Raw genomic sequence first — 12213 nt, 5'->3', positions numbered from 1 at the left:
TTAAAAAAAAAAATTATTTATTTTTAATTGAAGGATAATTGCTTTACCATATTGGCTTGATTTCTGCCATACATCAACATGAATTAGCCATAGGTGTACTCATGTCCCCGCCCTCTTGACCCTCTTTCCCACCTCCCACCCTTGCCCACCCCTCTGCGTTGTTAGAGAGCCCCAGTTTGAGTTGCCTGAGTCATAGAGCAAACACCCATTGGTTCTTTACATACGGTAGTGTATATGCTTCCATGCTCTTCTCTCCAATCATCTCACCCTCTCCTTCCTCCACCCCCTGCCTTTGTCCATAAATCTGCTCTTCCAGGTGACTTTTCAAGAGTGTGGTTAGGTTCACTCATGCACCTCTTTGGAGATTACCTAACCACCAATGCTCAAAAAATTCTTCCCTGAGGATGATCGGGAAGTTGCTAAAGAGGAAATCCAAGTTGAAAGAAGTTGAATGACTTGCCCAGGGTCGCAAAAGCCATATGAGGTAGAAATTTGACTCCCACGAGCGTGTTCTGACTCCAAGTTTAGTGTTCTTTCCATGACACCGAGTTTCCTCTGCTGGGTCAGCATCTGGCAGGGCCGCAGAGCTGAGAGCATAGTCGGTGACTCGTAGCATCAGGTGACACCTTGATCATTTTTTCCAGCTGAACCTGGTTGCCAAGGAAAAGTTTCTCCCTTCTGAACCTGGGCAGCAAATATCTCAGATGAAAATACAGCCTTAAAATGAAAGACCTCCAGAAAACCCCAGATGTAAAATTAAAATCTGAGAGTTATTGCCCTATTCAGAAATGTATGGTACAAATACAGGTGTCCACAGATATTTAAAATCCCCAGCAGTCTTTTGCCTTGAGTGCTACATAATTTCATATTTTACAAATTAGGTTTTATTCAAATAAATGCAGCTTTATGTCAGATGCTTCTAAGTCCTTTACATTGATAACCACTACCCCTCCCCCCCATCTTTATTACCAGCTTAAGTCACTGCCAATTTACTGATGATTCCAAAATAAATTCTCTGGCCACAGATTTTTGTTTAAATCTCTCCTAAGGCTGGTGGAATCCCGCTGTTGCACAGGCCTGTAAGCTTAGTATATCCCAAACCAAATTCATTATTTTCTCAACATCACCTTTATTTGTATCTCTTTAACACCCTATCACTAATTCAGTTGCCCAAGTCAGATAGTAAAGTCTGTTGATTCCAGCTTTCCTGCCAAGTTCCCTCCCATTTCTCTTCCCCACCTCACTGCCACAGTTATGCCTGCAGCACCCATTCCTTGGCACCTAACGGATGCCATGGATCTTAACTGTACTCCCTGAAACAATGAGTATTTCTCCAAACTAATCCATCTTTCTTAGTACCCAGAGCAGTGTCCAGCCAGCTTAAGTCAAACCAGAGGGCCCTTCTTACTTTAATTCAATATTCAGATCTTTTTAAAAGGGTGGCCCGTTTTCTCCATATTCAGTAAAATACCTTGATAATAAATTTCTTTGATGATTGAAGCTTTTATTGTGTCTCAAGGCCATCATTCTGAATATTGGTGATTACTATACACTCTCCATGTTGTAGTCAGCATGACATTTGGCTGAAATGGATGTGTTATTCTAAGTTCAGTTTTTAAAATAAACTACTCTTACATCAGTGGTTCTTAACCTTTCTGGAGTCATGAACCCTTTTGAGAATGTGATGAAACTTATGGGTCTTCTTTTGAGAGCAGTGCACAGGCACACACACACATGTTTTGCCTACAACTTTAAGACTTCCTTATTCATTCATGGATCGTGAAATCTGGGTTGAAGACCTCTGCCTTATATGATATTGTGGTCTTTCATAACAAAGGCATGGAATGCATTGCTATTTTAAAGAAATGGTCTTATGAACTTGGTCTTAGTTGATTAGTTGCAGTTCTTACCATTTGGATGCTGTCTTTCAAGTATGGACTGGATAGGGTCATTGATCTGTGTTGTCATTCTGATTATACCCCTAACTATCTGTAGGACTTTGTGATGTCCTATAACTAGCAAGATGTAGTAGAAATCAATTTAGATCCTCAGCCAAAGGACCTCCATTCTTGTCTTTCTATGCTCTACTAAGTTCGTAAAAAATTTTTACAGACACAACTCTAGTGTAAAATGAGGCACATCTGCCATGACTGTATTTCATTGTATTGGAAGAGTGCTTTCCTTCCTGCCATTTCATTTTATCCTAACAAAGACCTGAAGAGACAGTCGGTGAGTTATACTTTTTCAACGCATAGGAATAAATAAGGAAAGGAACACAGAGAGAAGCATCTTCCAAATGAGTTACATCAGGAAATATACGAGAGGTCCCATTCTGGTTCTAGCTCCCTCCTGTCTTCACCATATACCTGTGGTCTTCAACTAGCTTCATGATTTAATTCAGGCTACACCAGAATCTAAGTCATCCAGGCATAAATGGTTGAACCCATTTACCTCAAAAGAGGTTGTACAACACTCTGATTGTGGTAGAAAGAAAAGTTTTAGGCAAGTATGAATAATGACTAATAACATTTTGGCTGATATGGTCGGTTACTGGTATACACAGTTATTAATCATTTTATCTCATATAAAAGGGGCCATCTTGGAAAAGGTACTAAGTTTGAGCATATTTCTGTGGATTTTTTTCTGAGCTACCCTTAACTATACTCAGGAATTAGAAATACAGTTTTTGTTAATTTTACCTGAACTCCCCAGCATATTTCTGTATTTTCCAAAAATCCAGCCCTACGAGACTGCTTACTTTTCTCCTTGTGCAGGAGGGAGACTGAGGTTGGGAATGATTTAGTCTTTTGCCAGATATCACCCATAGCTGATCAATAGTGGACCCAAGAGAAGATCACAAGAGAAGAGTGGGGGACTATGGTTCCCCACTTATTTTCCTGTCTTTTAAAGCAGGAAAATAAGTATCTTGACACTTAGAAAATTAAAAATCCAGCAGAGAAAGGTTCATAAAAGCAAAAAAGTCATAATTAAGTGTATAATTGCCTTACAAATATTACAATTATATGTGTCTCTTTTTCCTCACTCTCATTGAGTTCTACCCCATCAGAATATGTTTCCCCAGGGACTTCCCTGGTGGTCCAATGGCTAAGACAATGTGCTCCCAATTCTGGGGGCCCAGGTTCAATCCCTGGTCAGGAAACTAGATTCCGCATGCTCCACCTAAAGATCCTGAGTGCCACAGTGAGGACCAGGTACAACCAAAAAAATAAGTATATATTTAAAAAATATATATATTTAAGAATATGCTTCTCCAATTAAATAGTTTTACCTATGATCTTACCTGGGCTACCCTCATAGCTCAGTTGGTAAAGAATCTGCCTGCAATGCAGGAGACCCTGGTTCAATTCCTGGGTCGGGAAGATCCCCTGGATAAGGGAAAGCCTACCCACTCCAGTATTCATGCCTGGAGAATTCCATGGAGTTGGACACAACTAAGTGACTTTCACTTCACATGATCTTACTTGGTTTTTTCAGGACCTGTCTGAAATGTGGAGAAATAAGCTTGCCTTTTCTCCAGTTAAAAGGATAAAACATTTGCTATGTTAAATGTTCGATGTCTGTCAAATTAAACATGGGCATCCGAGCTCTCCAAAGGGCACTTTTGTGTCAGTGAGTGATCAGAAACTGTTTAATGAGAACCAATTGTTGTACTTGGCACTTTGTTAGGCAAGCCAGAAAAGACAGGGAAAAATAAAACCCAAAAAACTATAGTCCTGTTACAAAGAAACTGGGAGTGGAGAGTTAAAAGCAAACCCCTGAGATGGTTAAATAACAGTGATGTCATATGTAGGAGTGAACACTGTTGAACAGAGAGAGATGATGATCAGTACACTCAAAAATGGTAAATAATGGTTTCGTGGGCAAAATAAAATTTTGACTTGGAGTTGACCAATCACTTTGACTGCTTGGGCAATGACATTAGAGTAGGCGTTAACAGGAGGTGTGCGATGGGCAGTGGGTGACCACCCTAACTGCAGGACTCCACAGCTGGGATGCAAATTGAATAGGTAGGTGAGTAGATAGGCAGAGAGCTTGATAATGGCAGCTCAAGGCAGATTCAATGAATTTGAATCCCAATTGTGTAACTTTGGGCAAATTATTTAACTTCTCTGTCCCTCTGTTTCCTTGGGGAATACAATGAGAATACCAATAACCCTTCTCTCACATTGTGGTTGAGAAGATTCAAGTAGATTTATTACTTCTAAACACACGGTTAGAACAGTGCCTTGCATATGTTCCATCTACCTTCGTAAGCTCTTTTACGCGCCCTTTGGTTTGATTGGGAAGTTACAAACAATTGTACAACTTATAGTCAGTTGTAAACTGAACATGTTACATCAACTATTATATTTAGGATAAAGCCAGAAAATAAAGACTTGAAAGTAGTCTGAGAAGTTTGAACTTGAATAAACAAGAGAGACCGGTTCCCAGCCGGAACTGGATTTAGACAAGCCGGGCTTAACCAGGGATCTACTCAAACCTCCAGAGAACTTGAGGATGTCCCTGCAATACTGGTTGCTCAAATAGCTCAGCTCTGTGGGAGGAAACTGCTTGGTGACCTGCAGCAACGAGCATGTAGACTGGTGACAAAACAGCACAGAAGGCATTTGTCTGAACAAAAAAATGGAATTTCAAGGGATTAAAGTTAGTCAAATTTTGATAGTTCTTTCTCTTGGCAGTGGGTCTTTAAGGGCCTAGTTCTGAGGTTAATAAGTAAACAAACTGGAGAACCAGGTTGGTAGATGGAATATTAATGAGCCCCTCTTGGATAGCTACTGAACAGTCACCAGGAACATGGAGAGAGGATGTCTCCTCAAGAGTTCTGAACAGACTCTGCCTTCTTTAGAATCATCATTGACCCTGATAACCTCTAAACACGGGACAAAACTACACTGATTCATCCTTTGGGCATTCCAAGAAGACTGATAAGCAAAGCTAGACGAGTATGTCTGATTATTAACGGTGATGAGATAGAGTTCACTTTGGAATGTACTAGTCAGGAGTCCTGAGACCCTCCCTAGGTTTATTTTAGTGAGGTTCTGCTCCAATGTAAACGGTCTGGTCTTTGCATAATTACAATGACTTCCCTCTGGAGTTTGCTAGTGATTCTTGATCTGTGAGTTGAAATGGAAAAGGCCTAAGACTTGACTTGCTCTTTTCATTAAATGGAGCCAAGCTCACAAATAGGTAAACCGTTTTTAAACCTACAGCAGCTGAAGATTTATTTTGGATGAGTTCAAAAGTTTTTCTCAGGTTGGGGAGAAAAACTTCTGAACTCATCCAGATTTGACACTCTCCTCCACGCTTAATATTTTGCAACCTTGGCTTCTGCTGTCATCTTTTAGGAATTTGAATCAGTGACTTCACTTATTCATGATGGTGACCAAGGTCAACAAGGGGCTTGGGGGAAAAAAAAGTTCTAAGCCCATTCTACTACCCCCAGTGGGGAATTAGTGATAAAGAAGGGCAAAGTATTTGCCAAACCTCATGCTAGATTTTTATTTTTCAGCAATGCATAGTACTATAGTGATGAACCTACACAATACTGTGATTAATAGAAGCTACGTAAAACACATCAATGTACAAGTGGCATAAACTACAGATTACAAAAAGACATGCCCTCAGTTTTACCTGTCATGTAGCCACACCATCTAAAATACATTCTTATGTTTGCAGAAACAAACACTAAGGAATATTTTTTGAGACCTTCCCTACTGATTCCAGAGAACATGATGAGAGCAGTGACACATACAGTGAATGATCAGCAATACTACCTTGGTATTAAAAAAAAATTAAAAAAAAAAAGTTTTCTTGTTGTAGACGAATTCAAATAAAAGCTTGTTCTCCTTTCCGCCCTTTTAAACTCCCCTTGTGGGTCAGATGCCCGGGAGCACCCCCAAATTTCCGGATGTGTCCAGAGAGCCCCTCAAATAGGGAGTTGGCCCTTTTCTGTCTTTCTCTTTTTCTTCCCTGCCCCCCCCCCCCCCCCATTTTTCAAGGGCTTTAAGGAACATCTCTGGGAGACAAAAATAGCTCCAGTTGTGAGAGGCCTACACACTGGGAATGCAACTGAGAGATGCAAGTCAGCAACTGCCAGCCGAGAACAGGAATGTCTGGCCCTGGGTGGATGCTCCTCGCTGTCTGGGTGCCGCTTCTCTGCCTGGGCCCGGTGGGTAGAAGGGAAAATGGTTTTTCCGGGGTGGGCGGTGGGTCGGGATGATTTGGGGTCTGGCCTTGGAAGGAACGGAGACCCCAGCGTTCGGGGAAGAGGGGCGCTTCTTTCCCCTCCCCCCAAGTTTCCCCAAACGTATTTTGCCCAGCCGGGGATTGGCGACGGTCAAAAGGGAGCCGTTGGCACTGAATGTCACCCTGAAGGTAAAATGAAAGACAAAAGATGAACGCATGCTTGCTTTCCGCTCGGCAGCGGCGGCTGCGGCGGCAGTAACAGCAGCAGGATTTAAAGGGGAAAAAAAAAAACCCACACACACACAAAAAACCCACACGCACAGACACATAAATACACACCCAGAGGCGTCAATTATGCCAACGCAATAATGCAATCAAATCGTGACAGTGCCGGCATTTTTTTTTTTTTTTGGAGAAATCTAGATATTTATTTTGCAAAAGGGAGAGAGAGAAAGGCATGCAAAGAGAAACGTGCACATACCACGTAACCACCCGAGGAGAACCTGGCAGCCTCTCTCTTCTTCTGCCAAGTTATCATTGAGAAAACAGACAGGCATCATGACGTCCTGGGTCACAGGGAGTGCGGACCGACGCTACCAAGAGCAAAGGGAGGCGCCCGGGCGCTCCGGCTAGCGGCGGGCGCCCCTCGGCCCCTGGCCGCCCGGCTCGGTGAGTGCACAGCCGCGCGGGACGCGGACCCCGGGGCCCAGGCCGGCCCCGCACCCGCGGGGGCCCAGCGCGGGGCCGTGCCCTTGGCCCCGGCGCGCCGGCCGGCACCCCCTCGCCCGCCCGAGGTCGCGGGAGCCCAGTTAAAGGAGGCGTGTGTAAGATGTGCAATGTTCCTGCATGGGGGTTTTGTAGACTTTCCCAGCCAAAGCGACCGGCTTCGGCTTCTTTAAAATCCCCGACGACTCACCTGCTTAACCTGCTGCAGTTCTGACCCTGCCAAGGTAACTGGTCCAAACCCTTATCATCAACATCTGGAGACAGACATTTGCATCGGGGGCATCCTTGATTTGCAGTCCTGGTGGAAATCTCTATTGCTCCCCCCCTTCCCCCCTTCACTTGTTTAGAGTCTCTCGGAGGAGAAAAAAAAAAAAAAAGCAACCCCTCCCTCCATAACACAACCATGAGTACTGTCCCCTGTCGTAGACTCGCCTTACCATGACTGCAAAACTGTCAGCGCGTGTGTGCTAGAGACACTGATCAATTCTCATTTCCATGAGATTTGTTCTTTAAAACACCTCTCCCATCCCCCTTCCTGGATGAGACTTCAGGGCTTGGGAAAGTGGCAAAGAGTCGGGGCAGAGTTAGGGCGCCGGGACCGCGGTGGGGGATGAGTAAGGGTGGGGGTCCTGGGCGGCGAGGGGATCGGGGCAGGGGGTCGTTGGGGAGAGGGTGGTGTCCGGAGTTGAGGACCGCTGCCGTGGGCTGGAAAAATCCTTCTGGTGCTTGCTGCTGCCGTAGTCCTAGGTGTCTCCTTCCTGTCCTCTACGCCTCACCCTCTCTGTCTCCCCAACGCCTTCACCTTCCCCTGGGACTCTCTGAAGTTACACGGAGGTCACCCGACCGTCGTTTTAAGTATTTCAAACCACCCACCCCCTTCTAGCCCTCAAGTCTCTCCGATGATGTGCAGGCTAGACCCCCTCCCCCTCACCCCCCAATGTTTGGTGGTGAGAGAGTCAGAGACACAGAGGGCCGAGCTCGCCTCCTCCGGTTCCCTTCCCTGACCCCCGCCCCCCCTTTCCAGAATCTTAATGCACATTTCTGGAAAAGTCCGGAAGGGCCTGGAGAAGTCCCTCGCGGAGCCTCGATGTTGTGAAGCGATTCTGTCTGTGTTTATCTCTCGTGCTTGCTCGGGTGATGTTGTGAATTGCTACACGGGCGGTTTCAACTACGGAGGCTTGCTTGCTGGGGGTTGGTGGTGGACGGCCAAGCACCGTGGCCTCCCAAGAAGACACGGGCAGACACTGAGAGCACGTGATTTTTGCTACGCTAAACCCGAGGGCAATGTTGAAAATAACACCTTTTCTCTCGCTTTAAAAAAAAAAAGAAAGAAAAAAGAGGAAGAAAGAAAGAAATGCTCAGCATGTGAGTTAAGTGCAGCTGTTAGGGCCACGTAGGACTTCCTACTCTTTTCAGAACACTCCTGCTTAATACTTTAAGTCAAGAAGCAGTAGACCTGGGGATGTTTTGAAGTGGTGTGGAGCAGTTGAATGACTTGATCTAGTTTTGAAGAGAGACTCTCTTTTGTTTCTCACGCTGCCCAAAGACCAAATAGGGGAGTGTGTTTGGAAGAGGCCCAAATTCAGAAGCAGCAGGCAAGGGAAAAGAGGAAGAGAAGTTCTCCAGGGGAAGGCAGGGGATGGGATTGAGGAATGGGAAAGGGGCGTCTGGATTCTTTTTTATTTTTTCCTGTCCGGTAGCTTTGATGTTACCAAAATGAGTTAACCAACCTGAGAAACAGTTTTCTGTCCTTGTAGGCAAGAGAGGGAAATTCGAACAGTTCTCAAATCTGAGCTGAGGAATAGCTGACAGAAGCTGCTTGAAAATATGGATGGAGATAAAGTCACATGATGGGGCTTCTTTTCCTTCAAGTAGGAAATGAATCGAGTATATCATGAAACAGGCCTAGATGATTTCTCAAATATAGATCTGTCTGTTAAGCATGGCTTTGTTATTTTTTATTAAAACAGTTCTTATAACTCTTTCCACTCATGTTATGGAGAATTAGAAGCGTTTCTGTGGAGGGTGGTATCATATAACACAGAGAGCTGTCCATTGACTGGGAGGTGAATGTCAATAAAAGATCATTTCTTCAGCAAATCAAAATAGCATTTAAATCTTAGTGCCTGGTGTCTACTGAAACTCGCAGATCTTCATTAAGAGGGGATTGCCAAGAGAGTCAAGGGAACTGCCAAAGGGTGGTGCTTTAACAAAATAGAGCAGGTCAATCCATTTGGTTACGATGTCTGTGCCACTCAATTTACGCTGTACAATTTTTTCAGAAATTAAAAGTTAGCAAGAGAGTTCCATGTTCCCATCTCCAACTGAGCACCACTTATTACTGTGAAAGGATTTCAATATTAAGTGATCTGGAAGATATTTCATCTTTCACTTTGAGTTCTGAATTTGAATCAGCATGAGATGGCAGGACAGCCAGATAAGGTGTAACCAACCTCATAGGCAGGGAGCCGAAGGGCTGGGAGGGAAAGTGTTGCTGAGAAGAGTATTTGAGGCTGTTCTCAGGAACCTTGTTTGCAGGGACATTTCAGTTGCAGCTAGAATTTTCTCAAGAGCCTGCCAGAGGTAATGGGCTTATGTTTGAAATTGATCCCAAGTGTCTTTCTCCTGTTTTTTTTTTTTCCTTTTTCATGAACTTGCTACGTACCTTATAGCTGAATAGTCAAGGCGAAACTTTCCTGATGCCCTGTGACATTTGATAATATAGACAAATCCCTGGTTTAATGTGTCCCAGGAAAGTAGGTTATTTATGAGATTCTCTTTTGTTTACAGATGTGTCCATGCAAGTAGCTTTAGCCCTGTTTTCCTTCTTTTTTAATATTGTGCGTGCTTGATTGTGTTCAATGTAAAACAAATCACATCCAAGGAAGTTAAAGGCTGCCTTACAAGTTGACCTGTGAAATTGGTTTCAATTAGACACTGGAGATCTCATTATCCCAGTGAGGGAAATTTATAACATAGAAAGTAGGAATTTTGTATTTGTTTCAAAATTGTTGGAAAACGCTGGGAACAGAAAGATTTTGAGGGAAATGCCAAAAGCCACATTAATGAAGAAAAACAATGTTGAGATACTTTTGAATAATAGATAGGATATGTAATGGTCAACCACAAGATAAAATTTTTACACAGTATCTTTATGGCTTTAAATGGGCTGCATTGTAAACTAAGCTTACTCCTCTATTAAGTCATTATACTTTTCAATTATTTAACATTTCTGGCCAACCTATCTTCTGTGGTCTTTTTCTGTACACATCAGAAATGATGTGTACACTAGTAATTGCTGGTTGCTAGTGTGGGGAGTTTGCAGTGGAGAAAGGTTTAATTTTAACTTCTTGGGATAAATACTACAAAGAATGCACAAAGGAAAAAGGAAAGTTATGGAAACAGACGGAGCGCTACGCAATGAAGAGGCTACAGCCTCGAAGTGTACCTAAAATCATTTGAGTTACTCTCTCTTACTAAGAAACCTTGACAGTATCTGCCTTCTAGGTACTGTGCATTTGGAAATACTATATCTCTATTTAAATGCAGATCTTCTGTTTTCTCCAGGGAGCAGTTGGAGAATCTTTCCATTGAACCACTGGTATTAAAAAACCAACTGAAAATTTCTCTGTGAACAATAGAGTCTGCCGTTTTGAAGTCATGATTACCTAGTTTCAGAATATTGTGATTTTTGAAATTCACTTACAGTATCTTGATAAAGTCAAAATATGTACCTCATGTGCAAACAAAGAAGTTTTCTCTTGTCACTTTGTTGTCAGATTTTAAAAGCTGTGAAATAATTCTGCTTTGCAATTTAGTTTTTGAGGTTAGCAGTGTCATTCCAGTAGAGTAAGTGGGCCTTAGGAATCAGAGTAGGGAATTATATGGGAGTCCTGTATGCTCCTTATGCTCTCAAGGGAGCTGATGGCATAGGGCGCTGCAGGAAAGTTTAAGTATCTTCCTCTGGAACCATCTTTTTTACATTACTTTCAGCTGAATTCGTAATAGTGTTTTGTATTGGAATCAGTGGTAAGTGGTGGCCAACAAGGAGAAGGACCTTCTTTTGAGAGATGATGGCAGAAAATAATTCAGTCTTTTGGCATAGAATGTGGACACACAAGCTTATGGTTTTGAATCTTCAGATTCAGGTCACTGGAAATATCTTTGGAAATCATCAAATAAAAATTCCCTGAGTACATATGGTAGTGATGCTAAGACTGTTTTTCACATAGCTAGGGCAGTTTCCTTTCCCTTGGAACTTAGATGCCATTCATTCAAGTGCCTAAATGATTTCCAATTATGGAGTTTCACTCCCCCCTTAGCTGACCTGCTCCATCGTATTGGGTGTTAATTCTTCCTCCCTTTCTCCTTCTGCTATGTACACCTTTAACTATTTTATAATGTGTTTATACCATTATGCTCAATAATACCTGTGATTGTGAAGAAGAATCATTGGTAGTTTTAAGTCAGGCCTCTGTTTATATTTCTATTGTGAAAGATACTTGGTTTGTGTAAACAAGGGAATGATCATAGTTACCATAAAAGGGGGTTAAATACGTTTAGAATTCCTGTGGTCACATGCAAGACCCTGGAGAATCAAAGCTATCTTATTTACTTATGGACACTTACAGCTGTTTCAGATGGCACATCTGGTAAAATAAATAACTTGGATAGGGCCCTATAAAGGATGCTAACTAATGAATGTGCTGATTTTACTTTCCTTACACAAATGAATTCTTGTTTTTAACGTGGCAAGTATGCGTAGCTGTCACAGTGATCTTTGACTGTTTGGAAGATTCAAATGTAGGATGCTAACTTTATATGAAGCATAGAAAAACTTTTGTACTCCTATTCTGATACTTATGTGGTAGGATAAACTGTGTTTTCCTGTATCTGTGTTACCAGAGTGACCCATTTAAATTCAATCTCACTCTAAGATATATTAGATTAATAAGGCTGATTTTATGACCATTATAATTTATATTCTCAAATACTTGTTTTAATTAGCACAATTATAGATTGTGAGGTAAATTTCCATATATGTTAAACACTGATAACAGAAAATAACTAACATTTGTATAGCGTGTTATGGTTTGTAACCATACATTATCTATAAGCTGTTCTTTAGAAGAATATCTATTGCATTTTCTTGCACAAGAAGGCAATCAGTTTTTATAATATAAACATCATATGAATAGAGATGCTTTTATCACCATCTCCTTCCTCTTCCCCTTCCTCTTTCCATTCTCATCCTTCTTTCTTTTTTTAAAAATTTTCTTA

The 12213-nt window shown here is 42.3% G+C and overlaps 1 protein-coding gene across 6 annotated transcripts in view; it reads left to right on the top strand.

The window, feature by feature from the left end:
• ESRRG (estrogen related receptor gamma) overlaps positions 1 to 12213 on the top strand; it is a 674948-nt gene that overhangs the window by 44162 nt on the left and 618573 nt on the right. Inside the window, exon 1 of one of the 6 annotated variants that reach the window (XM_043924184.1) lies at positions 6078 to 6190. The exons of 3 other annotated variants lie outside the window; for them this stretch is intronic. The gene's annotated coding sequence lies outside the window, so the exon portion shown is untranslated. Of the gene's footprint in view, positions 1 to 6077; positions 6191 to 6400; positions 6877 to 7045; positions 7158 to 12213 lie in introns of those variants that run through there. 2 more of the 6 variants (XM_043924180.1, XM_043924179.1) reach the window with 2 other exon arrangements.

This window comes from Cervus elaphus, chromosome 14 (genome assembly GCF_910594005.1).
Source record: "Cervus elaphus chromosome 14, mCerEla1.1, whole genome shotgun sequence".
NCBI classification, from domain to species: Eukaryota; Metazoa; Chordata; class Mammalia; order Artiodactyla; family Cervidae; genus Cervus; species Cervus elaphus.
The sequence above is the reverse complement of the archived record's forward strand: the minus strand, read 5'-3'. Positions and strand labels throughout refer to the sequence as shown.